The sequence below is a fragment of the Durio zibethinus genome, chromosome 3, assembly GCF_047325235.1.
Source record: "Durio zibethinus cultivar Kanyao isolate XHJ-2024 chromosome 3, ASM4732523v1, whole genome shotgun sequence".
In the NCBI taxonomy this organism is placed as follows: domain Eukaryota; kingdom Viridiplantae; phylum Streptophyta; class Magnoliopsida; order Malvales; family Malvaceae; genus Durio; species Durio zibethinus.
Genome location: NC_143164.1, coordinates 23,652,870 through 23,667,649, shown reverse-complemented (window position 1 = coordinate 23,667,649; position 14,780 = coordinate 23,652,870).

Genomic DNA, 14,780 nt, shown 5'->3' with positions numbered 1-14,780 from the left:
GGATGAACTCCCTATGCCTAAGCCAACCCACGAAATGGGCATGCAGGTGCTCAACCGATCGGGGAGGCAGAATGCGCTAGCCGAGGTTCTGCCCGGTCCCCCCTGCTTGCTGTCGATCCTACTGTCGCAACCCTCGGTCCGGTCCGATCTTAGACTGGGAATGAACTCCTTATGCTTAGACATGGAATTAACTCCGTATGCCTAAGCCAACCCATGAAATGAGCGTGCGGGCGCTCAGCCAACCGGAGAGGCAGAATGCGCAAGCCAGGGATTGACCCGGTCCCCCCTGCTCGCTGTCGATCCTGCTATCGCAACCCTCAGTGTGTCAAATCTTAGACTGGGAATGAACTCTGTATGCCTAAGTCAACCCATGAAACGAGTGTTCGGGTGCTGAGCCGATCGGAGAGGCATAACGCGTAAGTCGGGGATCGGCCCGATCCCCCTCTGCGTGCTGTCGGCCCCACTGCCACAAGCGTTCAGCCAGCCAGAAAGGCAGAATGCCCAAGATAGGGATCGACTTGCTCCCCCCTGCATGCTGCCGATCCTACTATTCCAACCCTCGATCTCATCTGATCTTAGACGGGGAATAAACTTCATATGCTTAGACTGGGGATGAACTCCGTATGCCTAAGTCAACCCATGAAACGAGCGTATGGGCATTCAGCCGGTCGAAGAGGCCGATCGAAAAGGCATAATGTGCAAACCGGAGATCAGCTCGATCCCCTTCTGTGCGCTGTTGATCCCACTGTCGGTCCTGTTGCCACAACCCTCGGTCCGACTGGGGCTTAGACATGGAATGAAGTTCGTATGCATAAGCCAACCCACGAAACGAGCGTGCAAGCACTCAGTCTGCAGGAGAGGCAGAATGCGTAAGTCGGGGACCGACCTGATCCCCCCTGCATGCTGTCGATCTTGCTACCTCAACCCTCTGTTCGATCCGATCTTAGACTAGGAATGAACTCGTATGCCTAAGTCAACCCACGAAATGAGCGTGTAGGTGCTGAGCCAACCGGAGAGGCATAATGCGTAAGTCGAGGATCGACTCGATCCCCCTCTATGTGCTACCGATCCCACTGCCACAACCCTCGGTCTGGCTGGGGCTTAGACATGGAATGAACTCCCTATGCCTAAGCCAACCCATGAAACGGGCGTACGGGTGCTGAGACGGTCGAAGAGGCAGAATGCGTAAGCCGAGGATCAGTCCGATCCCCCCTGCATACTATCGATCCTGCTACCGCAACCCTTGTTCCGATCCAATCTTAGACTGGGAATGAACTTCGTATGCTTAGACTGCGGATGAACTCCATATGCCTAAGTCAACCCACAAAACGAGCGTGCAGACGCTCAGTCGACCAGAGAGGCAGGAAGCGCAAGCCGAGGATCGAACGGGTGGTAGCTGGGTTCAAGCACATCTTCATATTTCTACCATGCCAATGCCATTTTTATGGCTTGTAAATTCATACAATGGTCCCCTATGCCTTCATGTGAAGTTTCGTGGTAAGACGACCCGTTTTTCATTTTTCACGATTTTCAAAACTTTTTGCGGTTTGGGATTTTTTAAAATTTTTTTAGAAAGAGTTTTGTCCCCAAATTTGGTAGAGGTGATCCTTTTATTTTTGTTGGTGTGCACAAAAAAATTCAGCTGAAAAATCAAAGTGGAGAAGATTTTGTGACCGTTTGAAAAAAGTGTCCCCATTTTAGACACTTTAATGGCTACTGGCAGCAAACCTATAAAATCTCAAATGCTCTTTAAGGGGGTGTGAGTTCTCGAGGTTTGATGAGAGATAGGGGGCCAATATAAGGGCCAAATACCAGCACCCATCGTACATCGTGTGCACACACCCCCCCAATGCCGCCTGTTAGGCTCTCCAATGATGCTCCGGCGATGGTGCCTCGGGCGAAAAAAATTACGACACCGGCACATGCCTGAGCCCAGCATGTGCACCGTGGCTCAAACTCTTAGACTGAGAATGAACTCCGTATGCTTAGACATGGAATGAACTCTGTATGCCTAAGCCAACCCACGAAATGAGTGTGCAGGCGCTTAGCTGGTCGGAGAGGCAGAATGCGCAAGCCGGGGATCAGCCCGGTCCTGTTGCCACAACCCTCAGTCCAGCTGGGGCTTAGACATGGAATGAACTCCCTATGCCTAAGCCAACCCATGAAATGGGCGTACGGGCGCTCAATCGACCGGAGAGGTAGAATGCGCAAGCTGAGGATCAGCCCGGTCCCCCCTGTGTGCTGTCGATCCTACTACCGGAACCCTCGGCCTGGTTCAATCTTAGATTGGGAATGAACTCCGTATGCTTAAACTAGGGATGAACTCCGTATGCCTAAGTCAACCCATGAAACGAATGTATGGGTGCTCAACCGGTCGAAGAGGCATAATACACAAGCCGGGGATCGACCCGGTCCCCCCTGCGTGCTGTCAATCCTGCTACTGGTCTTGCTACCGTAAGCCTTGGTCCGGTCCGATCTTAGACTGGGAATGAACTCCTTATGCTTAGACATGGAATGAATTTCGTATGCCTAAGGCATCCCATGAAACGAGCGTGCGGGTGCTCAACCGGTCGGAGAGGCAGAATGCGCAAGTCGGAGACTGGCCCGATCCCCCTCTACGTGCTGTGATACTGCTGTCGGACACCCTCGGTCCGGTCTGATCTTAGAATGGGAATGAACTCTGTATGCCTAAGTCAACCCATGAAACGAGCGTTGGGGCACTGAGTTGACCGGAGAGGCATAATGCGTAAGTCGGGGATCGACCTGATCCCCCTCTGCGTGTTGCCAGTCCCACTACCACAACCCTTGGTCCAGCTGGGACTTAGACATGGAATGAACTCCCCATGCCTAAGCCAACCCACAAAACGAGCGTGTGGGCACTTAGCCGACTGGAGAGGCAGAATACGCAAGTCGGGGATCGGCCCAATCCCCTCTGCATGCTACCGATTTTGCTGTCGCAACTCTCGGTTCGGTCTGATCTTAGACTGGGAATGAACTCCGTATGCTTAGACTGGGATGAACTCCGTACTCCTAAGTCAATGCACGAAACAGGCATACGGGCGCTCAGCCGACTGAAGAGGTCGACCGAAAAGGCATAATGCATAAGTCGAGGATCAACCTGGTCCCTCTCTGTGTGCTGCTGATCCCGCTATCAGTCCTACTACCACAACCTTCGGTTCGACTGGGGCTTAGACGTGGAATGAACTCCGTATGCCTAAGCCAACCTACGAAATGAGCGTGCAGGCACTCAATCGGTCGGAGAGGTAGAATGTGCAAGCCGAGGATCGGCCCAGTCTGCCTTACGTGCTGTCGATCTTGCTGTTGGTCCTGCTACCACAACCCTCAGTCCGATCCGATCTTAGACTGGGAATGAACTCTGTATGCCTAAGCCAACCCATGAAACGAGCCTACGGGTGCTCAGCCGACCGGAGAGGCAGAATGCACAAGTCAAGCACCGGCCCTATCCCTCTGCGTGCTATCGATCCTGCGATCGTAACCCTCAGTTCGATCCGATCTTAGAATGGGAATAAACTCTGTATGCCTAAGTCAACCCATGAAATGAGCGTGCGGGAGCTGAGCCGACCGGAGAGGCATAATGCACAAGTCTGGGATCGGCCCGATCATCCTCTGCGTGCTGTCGGTCCCGCTGCCACAACCCTCGGTCCGGCTGGGGCTTGGACTTGGAATGAACTCCCTATGCCTAAGCCAACCCACGGAACGGGCGTGCGGGCACTCAGTCGGTCGGAGAGGCAGAATGTGCAAGTCGGGGATTGACCTGGTCCCCCTTACGTGCTGCCGATCCTACTACCGCAACCTTCGATCCGGTCCAATCTTAGACTGGGAATGAACTCTGTATGCCAATGTCGTCGGTTAAGCTCTCCGATGATGATCCGACGATAGTACCCCGGGCGAAAAAAATGCAGCACCAGCACATGCTCGAGCCCAGCATGTGCACCATGGCTCAAACTCTTAGACTGGGAATGAATTCCATATGCTTACACAAGGGATGAACTCTGTATGCCTAAGCCAACCCATAAAACGAGCGTACGGGCACTCAACTGGTCGAAGAGGCAGAATGCACAAGCTGGGAAATGGTCGATCCCCCTCTGCATGCTGCTGGTGCCTGATCCCCGCTGCGTGCTATCGATCCTACTACCGCAACTCTCAATCTGGTTCGATCTCAGACTGGGAATGAACTCCGTATGCTTAGACTGGGGATGAACTTCGTATGCCTAAATCAACCCACAAAATGAACGTGTGGGCGCTCAGCCGGTCGGAGAGGTAGAATACACAAGTCGGGGATCGACCCGATCCCCCCTACGTGCTGTCGATCCTGCTGCTGGTCTTACTATCGTAAGCCTTGGTCCGGTCCGATCTTATACTGGCAATGAACTCTGTATGCTTAGACATGGAATGAACTTCGTATGCCTAAGTCAACCCACGAAATGAGCGTGCGGGCACTCGGCCGGCCGGAGAGCCATAATCCACGAGCTGGGGATCAGCTCGGTCCCTCTTTACATGCTGTCGATCCCGCTACCGGTCCTGCTGCCACAACCCTCGGTCCGACTAGGGCTTAGACATGGAATGAACTCCGTATGCCTAAGCCAACCCACGAAATGAGCGTGTAGGCGCTCAGCCGATCGGAGAGGCAGAATGCGTAAGTCGGGGATCGACCCGATCCCTCCTGTGTGCTGTCGATCCTGTTACTGGTCCTGCTGTCGCAACCCTCAGCCCAGTCCGATTTTAGACTGGGAATTAACTCCGTATGCTTAGACATGGAATGAACTCTGTATGCCTAAGCCAGCCCATGAAACAAGCATGCAGGCACTTAGCCGGTTGGAGAGGTAGAATGCACAAACCGGGGACCAGCCCGATCCCCCCTACGTGCTATCGATCCTGCTACCGCAACCCTCGGTCCGATCCGATCTTAGACTGGGAATGAACTCCGTATGCCTCAATCAACCCATGAAACGAGCGTGCGGGCATTGAGCCAGTCGGAGAGGCATAATGCACAAGCCGAGGATCGGCCTGCTCTTCCTCTACGTGCTGCCGGTCCCGCTGCCATAACCCTCAGTCTGACTGGGGCTTAGACATGGAATGAACTCCCTATGCCTAAGCCAACCCATGAAACGGGTGTGCAGGCACTCAGCCGACCGGAGAGGCAGAATGAGTAAGCCGAGGATCGGTCGGGTCCCCCCTGCGTGCTGTCGATCCTACTGTAGTAACCCTCGGTCCAGTCCGATCTTAGACTGGGAATGAACTCCGTTTGCTTAGACTAAGGATGAACTCCGTATGCTTAAGTCAACAAACGAAACAAGCGTTCGGGCACTCACCCGACCAGAGAGGCAGGATGAGCAAGCTGGGGATCAAATGGGTGGTAGGTGGGTTCAAGCACATCTTCATATTTCTGCCATGCCAATGCCATTTTTATGGCTTGTAAATTCATACAATGGTCCCCTAAGCCTTCATGTGAAGTTTCGTGGCAAGACGACCTGTTTTTTATTTTTCATGATTTTTGAAACTTTTTGCGATTCGAAATTTTTTAAACTTTTTTTAGAAAGAGTTTTGTCCCAAAATTTGGTAGAGGTGATCCTTGTATTTTTTTGGCATGCACAAAAAAATTCAGCTAAAAACTCAAAGTGGAGAAGATTTTGTGACCGTTTGAAAAAAGTGACTCAATTTCAAACACTTTAATGGCTACTGGCGGCAAACCTATAAAATCTCAAATGCTCTTTAAGGGGGTGTGAGTTCTCAAGGTTTGATGAGGGATAGGGGGCCAATATAAGGGCCAAGTGTCACACCCTGGGTAGGCACGCCAGGCAAATCAGGTGCACTAACTGGCGAGCCAGAGGTTGAGGCCCGCAAACCAGGCGTGCTGGCGGGTATCTACACGCAAAGCCTAGCATACGAGTTCAGAACGCCCGCCCAACTTGCACGCCAGCCCGTGAGACCAAGGCCAGGCATACAAGCTACCCGCACCACATCCAAAAGGGCCCAAGGTGCTGGACACGCAAGGGAAGCTTCTGGAAGCAGGTAGGATCAGCAGTAGCATCTTGACAGATTTGGTTGACCCTGAAAATCAGGAGTTAGCATCCTGATTGATTGTAATCTGTATAATCCCAGGATTTTAGCCTTTATTCTAGGGATATTGCCATTAAGTGTAAGCTGGAGCCTCAACTACAAATAGAGGGCTGCTCCTCCCTCTTTTGTACACCATCAAACACTTCTGTTTCAGTGAATACAAGAGCATTTCTAGAATTCTACCTTTTTATCCTGTTTCTCTTTAACTTGCGTAATCAACCCTTCCTATTGTTCTAGTGCCCGTACACTTGTGTTTTAGGTTGACTTAGGCATAAAGGAAGAGATTCCAAGCCTAAGGCCGCACGATTTCTGAGTCTAAGGTCAGAGCCCGTGATAGTTGGTATCAGAGCAAGTTCGATTCTGCGTGTTTGTGTTGTGCAGGTTAGAGGAGATGGCATCCCAAAGTGATGCTGCTAACCAACAACTAGAGGCCCAGGAGCATGGGCGTGGAAGAGGGAGGAAAGCCAGTTCTAGAGATATCTAGTCTACCATGGACGGTAGGCTAAGCAAGGTGAAGGTGACCATGGGCGACATGGGGGAGAAGCTTGAAGGGGTAGAGACTCACATTGCATCGCTAGACTCTATGGGGGAGGAGATCCAAAGTGAGCTGCAAGCTACTCTCAACAAAGGCTTGGAAGTGTTCACCCAAAAGAATCAGACCTTGGAGGCTAAAGTGCTGACCTTGCGCGATGGCATGGAGGCCATGCGCCAGCGGATGGAAGAGCTTACTAGTGAGCTCGTTGCTTGCAAGACTGCCTTTAGGAATGGCATGTTTGCTAGAGTGCCCAAGTCTAGATTGGATGTCCCCAAGACTAAGGTGTTCAAGGGGACTAGGGCGGCCAAGGAAGTAGATAACTACCTTTGGGGTATGGAGCAGTACTTCTAGGCCATGGGCATGCAAGACGAGGCGATAAAGGTAAGCACCCTGTTATGTATCTCACTGATGTAGACTTATTGTGGTAGAGGCACAAGTGTGATGATGTCAAGCATGGGAGCGCCAAGATTGGAACCTGGGCAGAGTTCCAAATGGAGTTCAAAGAACAATTTTACCCGAAATATGCCGATGATGAGGCGCGGGAAAAGTTGCACAGGCTGAGCCAGCAAGGGGACATAAGGGAGTATGTCCAGAAATTCTCTAAACTGATGCTACAGATCTCAAATCTAGGTGAGAAGGACACCTTATTTGCTTTCATGGATGGGCTGAAGCCGTGGGTGAAGCATGAGCTACACAGGAGAGGAGTTCATGACTTGGCTAAAGCCATGACTACTGCTGAGGCCTTGATAGAGTTCAAGCCTCTGAACAAGTTCGAGTCTACCAAGCCTAAGGGTAAGGGCAGGGACAATAGAGATCGAAAGAAGTAGTCCAAGGGGAAGGACCATGACCGGGAGTCCAAGGATGGAGACCGAGACCGTTCAACCAAGGATGACGAGAGGAAGCCATTAACAAGCAAGTGGAAAGCAAAGGGGGACTGAGAGCCATTAGCATGCTACCAATATGGAGGGAGCCACATAGCATGCAATTACCCGTAGAAGGGTAAGCTGGCTGCTGTAAACAAGGAGTCTGACGAGGAGCCAGAGTCTGGGGCAGCAAAGCTTGGGTCGTTGATGCTCAATGCTGTCTAAAGTAAGGGGAACCGCAAGCCAAAGAGCTTGATGTTTACGGATTTGATGGTTACGGGTCAGAAGGTGAGTGCACTGGTGGACACAAGTGCCTCACATCTTTTTATTTCAGGTGATAGAGCCCGGAAGCTCGAACTAAAGGTGCAGAAAGGGACTGGTACCATCAAAACGGTGAACTCCAATGAAGTTCCAGCCATTGGAGTAGCACGGGGAGTGGAGTTGCAGCTTGGAGATTAGAAAGGCAAGGAGACCATTGAGGTAATACCCCTTGATGACTATGAGTTTGTGATTGGGTTGGATTTCCTTGTTCGGATTAACGCCCTCCTTATGCCTTTTGCCGATTGTGTTTGCATCTTGGATCCACGGTGCCAATGCCTAGTGCCATTGAGGAGAGGGTCTGGAGTTGGTGTCCGAGGCCAAGCCACCAGCTAGAGCCCCTTACCGAATGTCTCCACCAGAGTTGGAGGAGTTGAGGAAGCAACTCAAAGAGATAGTTGATGCTGGCTTCATCAGGCCATTGAAGGCACCTTATGGTGCACCGATTCTATTTCAGTGCAAGCATGATGGGTCATTACAGCTGTGCATAGACTACCGGGCTTTGAACAAGCTGACCATCAAGAACAAGTACCCCATCCCACTCATTACGGACTTGTTCGATCAACTTGGGAGTGCAAGGTGGTTCACCAAGCTGGATTTAAGGTCAGGCTACTATCAAGTCAGGATCACGGAGTGAGATGAGCCAAAGACAGCATGTGTCACTTTGTATGGTTCGTATGAGTTCATGGTGATGCCTTTTGGACTCACAAATGCCCCAGCAACATTCTGCACCCTTATGAACAAGGTACTTCAGTCATTCCTTGATCGGTTTGTTATGGTTTATTTGGATGACATTGTGATCTATAGCCAGACTTTGGGAGAGCATGTAGACCACTTGAGATAGGTGTTCGAGGTGTTACAGGCGCACAAGTTGTTTGTCAAGAGGGAGAAGTGCTCATTCGCCCAGCACGGGATCTCATTCCTTGGCCACATAGTGGGAAGTGGCAGGATACACATAGATGAAGGCAAGATACACACCATCCTGGAGTGGCAACCGCTAGCCAAGGTCACTGAGTTGAGATCATTCCTTGGGCTGATCAACTACTACAGGCACTTCATTAGAGGTCACTCAGCAATAGCCACGCCATTGACTGACTTGCTCAAGAAAGGGAAAGCATGGGAGTAGAGCGTAGGGTGCCAGGAAGCCTTTGACAGGTTGAAGTGGGCTATGATCGAGGAGCCTATCTTGGCCTTGCCAGACCACGCCAAGCTGTATGAGGTGCATACGGATGCATCAGACTTTGCCATAGGGGGCATGTTGATGCAGGAAGGACGTCCAGCCGCATTCGAAAGCAGGAAGCTGAACGAGACTAAGCGTAGTACACAATCTAAGAGAAAGAGATGACTGTAGTGGTGCACTGCTTGCGCACTTGGTGCCATTACCTGTTGGGGTCGAGGTTCATGGTTAGGACGGACAATGTGGCGACCAGCTACTTTCAGATGCAGAAGAAGCTGCCCCCTAAGTAGGTGAGATGGCAAGATTTTCTTACAAAATTTGATTTCCAGATGGAGTACAAGCCAGAGAAGGCAAACCTAGTGGCAGATACCCTGAGCAGGAAGGCTAACCTTGCTGCCATTAGCCAATCAGAGGGGTCACTGGTGCCACGCATCAAGGAGGGACTTGCGCATGATCCTACAGCCAAGGCTTTGATGGAGTACGCCCAGCAAGGTAAGACTAGGCAGTTTTGGTTGCAAGATGGCCTGTTGTACATCAGGGGCAGTAGACTATTTGTGCCATAGCACAAGAAGCTTCGCAAGGAAGTTTTGCAAGAATGCCATGATTCAAGGTGGGCTGGACACCCCGGAGTGAGCCATACCTTGGCACTGATCGAGGATCGATACTACTGGCCGCACATGAGGGATGATGTGAAGGCCTATGTGAAGACTTGTCTTGTGTGCCAATATGACAAGGTGGAGCTCAAGAAACCAGACGATCTCTTGGAGCCATTGCCAGTGCCAGAGCGACTATGGGAGAGTGTTTCTCTGGACTTTATAGTTGGTCTACCCAAAGCAGAAGGGTTTGGAAACATCATGGTAGTGGTGGACAGGTTTTCCAAGTATGGAATCTTCATTCCAACAACCAAGGAGTGCCCATCGAGGAGGTAGCTTGATTGTTCCTGAAGAACATGGTTAAGTACTGGGGAGTGCCGAGGACCATTGTTAGTGATCGGGACGGGTGTTTCACGGGCAGGTTCTGGACTAAGTTGTTCAAGCTGTTGGGGTCAAACTTGAACTTTTCCACTAGCATGCATCCGCAAACCGATGGGCAGACAAAACGAGTGAATGGACTATTGGAGGTCTACCTCAGGCACTATGTGAGTGCCACACAAAATGACTGGCCAAAGCTGCTAGATATTGCATAGTTTTCCTACAACTTGCAAAGGAGCGAGGTAATGAGCCAGAGCCCATTTGAGGTTGTGATAGGGCAACAACCACTAACACCCGGTTCGATTGTTGTAGGTTATACAGGGTCGAATCCAGCAGCATACAAGTTTGCCAAGGCATGGCAGGAGCAAACTAACTTGGCCAGAGTTTGTCTACACAAGGTGGCCAAGAGGTCGAAGAAGTGGGCAGACCAAAATAGGTGGGACGTGCAGTTTCAGGTTGGAGACTTGGTGTTAGTGAAGCTGCATCCCATTGTGTGCCATAGGGGGCTACACAAAGGCCTAGTCTGGAGGTATGAGGGACCTTTCTGAGTAGTCAAGAGGGTAGGCAAGGTTGCCTACAAGCTGGATATGCCACCCAAGCTGAGGGTACACCCGGTGTTCCATGTGAGCATGCTCAAGCCATTCCATGAGGATGAAAGAGATCTAGGACTGGCAGAGTCAAAGCGTGCGCCATTGGGAGCAAGGGTCTCATATGAGAAGGAGGTCCACATCATCATAGCTGATTGGGAGGTGAGACGGAAGAACTATCAGCCAAGACAAGAGTACTTGGTGAGCTGGAAGGGACTTCCAGACAGTGAGGCAAGCTAGGAACTAGCAGATGACTTATGGCAATTTAGGGACCAGATCAGGTAGTACCATATAGAAGATGTAATAAGGGCATTACGCAATCAGGTGGGAGAGAATGTCATGCCCTGGACGGGCGTGCTAGGCACATCAGGCACACCAGCAGGTGAGCCGGAGGTTGAGGCTCACAGACTAGGTGTGCTGGCGGGTATCTGCATGCAAAGCCTAACAAACGAGTTCAAAATGCCCGCCCAACTTGCAGGCCAGCCCCTGAGACCAAGGCCTGGCATTCAAGCTACCCGTACCACATCCAAAAGGGCCCAAGGTGCTGGACACACACGGGAAGCTTTTGGAAGTAGGTAGGATCAGCAGTAGCATCTTGGCAGATTTGGTTGACCCTAAAAATCAGGAGTTAGCATCCTGATTGATTGTAATCTATATAATCCCATGATTTTAGCCTTTATTCTAGGGATATTGCCATTAAGTGTAAGCTGGAGCCTTAACTATAAATACAGGGCTGCTCCTCTCTCATTTGTACACCATCAAACACTTCCGTTTCAGTGAATACAGGAGCATTTCCAGAATTCTGCCTTCTTATCCTGTTTCTCTTTAACTTGCATAATCAGCCCTTCCCGTTGTTCTAGTGCCCGTACGCTTGTGTTTTAGGCTGACTTAGGCATAAAGGAGGAGATTCCAAGCCTAAGGCCGCATGATTTCTAAGTCTAAGGTCAGAGCCCGTGACACAAGTACTCGCACCCATCACACATAATGTGCGTATACCCCCCGGCCCCCCAATCGTCGAAACCCTCAATGCTCAGACTGAGCATGAACTTCGTATGCTTAGACTGGGGATGAACTCCGTATGCCTAAGTCAACCCATGAAATGAGCGTGTAGGCACTCAGCCGGTCGGAGAGGCCGACCGGAGAGGCATAATGCACATGTCGAGGATCAGCTCGATCCCCCTCTGCGTGCTGTCGATCCCACTGCCACAACCCTCGGTTCGGCTGGGGCTTAGACATGGAATGAACTCCCTATGCCTAAGCCAACCCACAAAACGGGCGTGCGGGTGCTCAACCGACCGGAGAGGCAGAATGCGCAAGTCGGGGATCGACTTGATCCCCGCTACGTGCTGTCGATCCTTCTGTCGCAACCCTCTATCCGGTCTGATCTTAGATTGGGAATGAACTCCGTATGCTTAGACCAGTGATGAACTCCGTATGCCTAAGTCAACCCACGAAACGAGCGTGCGAGAGCTCAGCCGACCAGAGAAGCAGGATGCGTAAGTCGGGGATCGAATGGGTGGTAGGTGGGTTCAAGCAAATCTTCATATTTCTACCTTGTCAATGCCATTTTTATGGCTTGTAAATTCATACAATGGTCCCCTAAGCCTTCATGTGAAGTTTCGTGGAAAGACGACCTGTTTTCTATTTTTCACAATTTTTGAAAATTTTTGTGGTTCGGGATTTTTTAAAATTTTTTTAGAAAGATTGTTGTCCCCAAATTTGGTAGAGGTGATCCTTGTATTTTTTTTGGCATGCACAAAAAAATTCAGCTAAAAACTCAAAGTGGAGAAGATTTTATGACCGTTTGAAAAAAGTGTCCCCAATTCAGACACTTTAATGGTACTAGCAGCAAACCTATAAAATCTCAAATGCTCTTTAAGGGGGTGTGAGTTCTTGAGGTTTGATGAGGGATAGGGGGCCAATATAAGGGCCAAGTACCAGCACCCATCGCACATCATGTGCGCACACCCCCGGCCCCCCAATCATCGAAACCCCTAAACCGCCGGCTAGGCTCTCCAATGATGCTCCGGTGATGGTGCCCCGAGTGAAAAAAATGCGGCACCAGCACATGCCCAAGCCCAGCATGTGCACCGTTGCTCAAAATCTTAGACTGGGAATGAACTCCATATTCTTAGACATGAAATGAACTCCGTATGCCTAAGCCAACCTACGAAACGAGCGTGCGGGCACTCAGCCGGCCAGAGAGGCAGAATGCTCAAGCTGGGGATTGGCCAGATCCCCCCTGTGTGCTGTTGATCCTGCTACTGTAACCCTCGATTCGGTCCAATCTTAGACTGGGAATGAACTCTGTATGCATAAGTCAACCCACGAAACGAGCATGCGGGCGCTGAGCCGGTCGAAGAGGCATAATATGAAAGCTGGGGATCAACCCGGTCCCCCTCTATGTGCTGACAGTCTAGCTACCACAACCCTCGATCCGGCTAGGGCTTAGACATGGAATGAACTCCCTATGCCTAAGTTGACCCACGAAATGAGTGTGCAGGTGCTCAACCGACCGGAGAGGTAGAATGCGCAAGCCGAGGATCGGCCCAGTCCTCCCTGCGTTCTGTCGATACTACTGCCGCAACCCTCAGTCCAATCTAATCTTAGAGTGGGAATGAACTCCGTATGCTTAGACTGGGGATGAACTCTGTATGCCTAAGTCAACCCACGAAACGAGCGTCCGAGCGCAAAGCCGGCTGGAGAGGCATAATGCGCAAGCCAAGGATCAACCCGATCCCCCTCTGCATGCTGCCGATCTCGCCCTCGATCTGACTGCCACAACCCTCGATCTGACTGCCACAACCCTCGGTCTGGTTGGGGCTTAGACATGGAATGAACTCCCTACGCCTAAGCAAACCCATGAAATGGGCATGCGGGCACTCAGTTAGCCGGAGAGGCAAATTCTCAAGCCGGGGACCGGCTTGATCCCCTCTGCGTGCTGTCGATCCTGCTGTCGCAACCCTCAGACCGGTCTGATCTTAGACTGGAAATGAACTCTGTACGCTTAGACTAGGGATGAACTCCGTATTTCTAAGTCAACCCATGAAACGAGCGTGCGGGCGCTCAGCCGACTGGAGAGGCATAATGCGCAAGTCGGGGATCAACCTGGTCCCCCTCTGTGTGTTGCCACAACCCTCGGTCTGGCTGGGGCTTAGACATGGAATGAACTCCGTATGCCAAAGCCAACCCACAAAACGAGCATACGGGCGCTCAACCGGTCGGAGAGGCAAAATGAAAAAGCTGGGGATCGGTCCAGTCCCCCCTGTGTGCTGCCAATCCTGCTGCTGGTATTGTTGTCACAACCATCTATCCAGTTTGATCTTAGACTGCGAATCAACTCCGTAGGCTTAGACATGGAATGAACTTCGTATGCTTAAGCCAACCCACGAAATGAGCATGCGGGCGCTCGATCGATCGGAGAGGCAGAATGCGCAAGCCTGGGATCGACCCGATCCCCCCTGTGTGCTGTCGATCCTGCTACTGCAACCCTCGATCCGATCTGATCTTAGACTGGGAATGAACTTCGTATGCCTAACTCAACCCATGAAACGAGTGTGCGGGTGCTGAGCCGACCGGAGAGGCATAATGTGCAAGCTGGGGATTGACCCGATCCCCCTCTGCGTGCTATCAACCCCGTTGCCACAACCCTCAGTCTGGCTGGGGCTTAGACATGGAATGAACTCCCTATGCCTAAGCCAACCCATGAAACGGGGCGTGCGGGCGCTCAGCCTATCGGAGAGGCAGATTGTGCAAGCCGGGGATCGACTCGATCCCTCCTGCATGCTGTCGATCCTGCTACTGCAACCCTCGATCCGATCTGGTCTTAGACTGGAAATGAACTCCATATGCTTAGACTGGGGATGAACTCCGTATGCCTAAGTCAACCCACGAAACGAGCGTGCGGGCGCTCAGCCGATCGTAGAGGCTAGCCGGAGAGGCATAATACGCAAGCTGGGGATCAGCTCGATCCCCCTCTTCGTGCTGCCACAACCCTCGGTCCGGCTGGGGCTTAGACATGGAATGAACTCCGTATGCCTAAGCCAACCCATGAAACGAGCGTGCGGGTGCTCAGCCAGCCGGAGAGGCAGAATGCACAAGCTAGGGATCGACCCAGTCCCCCCTACATGTTACAGATCCTGCTGCTGGTCCTACTGCAGCAACCTTCGGTCTGGTTCGATCTTAGACTTGAAATGAACTCCGTATGCTTAGACATTGAATGAACTCCGTATGCCTAAGCCAACCCAC